A 1,869-nucleotide genomic window follows, 5' to 3' on the forward strand; every position below is an offset into this window, starting at 1 on the left:
TGTGTGTGTGTGTTTGTGTGCGTGCGTGTGTGGTCACTCATAGTCCCGTGTCCTCGAGGGATGAAGGAAATAATTTCTTCCTTGACCCCAGCAAAGCCCTCTAAACCTCAGGCTTTGTGCAGATGACCTAAGCGGACCTCCGGGATTAGATTGCTGGGAGAAATACAAATGTGAGACGTTCTGACGTTTAGTTCAGTTTTAGTAGAGGTTTTACGGCGCTCGCAACAGCATAAGGTCATACTTTACTTACTTCTCCGATCCAGCGGTCATTTGGGTTCTAGCCCTTCGGCCTGGAATAAGGTCATATGGGCTCCAGAAGATTAGAGGTGTTACAAGAGAGTAACAAACATAAAAAAGAAGAAGGGGAGACGAGGACGATAGACGTTTGATAGGAAAGAAGAAGCAAACCACACCAGAGCACCCGCCAACCACCCACTTCAAATTCTGAAAGTTAAAAAAGTCAGGTAAAGATAAGATGTAGACCAGGTACCTGTAAACCACACCAGAGCACCTGCCAACCATCAACAGAAATGAGCTACTTCTCGCAATCAACAAATGGAGATATTGGCCAAAAATCGACTCCTGGGTCAAATTTGTAGATTTTCAGTTGATGCCATATTCTTTAAGTATAACACGCCTTTTATTAGGTCATACTTACACATCGTAAAAACTTCACCTATAAGCGTGATGTATCTATTTCCAAAGGGTTCGAACTCGAGAAGTAACTCATTTTGTCAGTATGTACGCTTCACAAAAGTATAAAAGAACGAAGTGGCTAGCCGTACTTAAGTACTTAAGTTGATGTTTCAATCAACACATTTCGGTGGGGACCGGGAGGGGGGGGGGGGGGGGCTCTCGTGGTTTGAGGTTACGGTGTTTGCCTCTCATACAATAGGTCCCGGGTTCGAAACCTGACAGCGAAGGAAAATAAAATTATCTTCTCTTAAAGTTTCTCCTTTCACCATATTGCCTGTTCTCTGACCATGTTCTGAGGTCTGCTTTCGTCTCCACTTTCTATCCCCCCCTCCCACACCTCAATTTTGCTCCTTCTGGGCTCTTGTCTCTTTCTGCAGCCTTTCTACAGCTACTCCTTGGCACCTTTTTACTTCTGTCTTAAAGCCACCCCCACGATCTTATGTTAGGTAAGATTTAACACCTAGCCTTCTCGGATTAGAGCGAAAAATCTCGGAGGTACCGTGTTCAAGTTGCGCATGTTATAGATCCCCTGGTAGTCCAAAATCAATAAGAATCGGCTTTAACAGTCACCTTGGCAAAATTCAAAATTAATTCCAATTAAACAGAAAATTTAAATGTTTAATTAGTCCCGCGCGCTCATGTGACCTTATGCAGTTGCGAGAGTCGTAAAACACTTACCATAAAACAAACACTATTTTAGAGGTTGCAGCCAGCCTATGCAATATGGCCAATCGACAATATGATTAGTTCTAATAAGAGTTTTACGGCACTTGCAACACAATAAGGTCATATAAGTGCCGAAGATTAGAGGTGTTACAAGAGAGTAACAAACACAAAAAGAAGGAGGAGAGATCAGGACGATAGATTTTGATAGGAAAAAAGGAGCAAACCACACCAGAGCACCCGCTAACCACCCACGGCGATATGGTAATTTTGGTCTCTGTCTGTCTGTCTGTCTGTCTGTCTGTCTGTCTGTCTGTCTGTCTGTCTCTCTCTCTCTCTCTCTCTCTCTCTCTCTCTCTCTCTCTCTCTCTCTTTCGTGCCAATCTTTAGACTGAGAATCCAGTCAAACCGTCGAAGCTTTGCCTCCCTTCTCCCACCCCACACACATACACTTCCCGCACTCCCCTCCCCCACCCAAAAAACCCCATGAAAAACAAACAAACTAAAACA

The sequence above is a fragment of the Aplysia californica genome, unplaced genomic scaffold, assembly GCF_000002075.1.
Source record: "Aplysia californica isolate F4 #8 unplaced genomic scaffold, AplCal3.0 scaffold00752, whole genome shotgun sequence".
In the NCBI taxonomy this organism is placed as follows: domain Eukaryota; kingdom Metazoa; phylum Mollusca; class Gastropoda; order Aplysiida; family Aplysiidae; genus Aplysia; species Aplysia californica.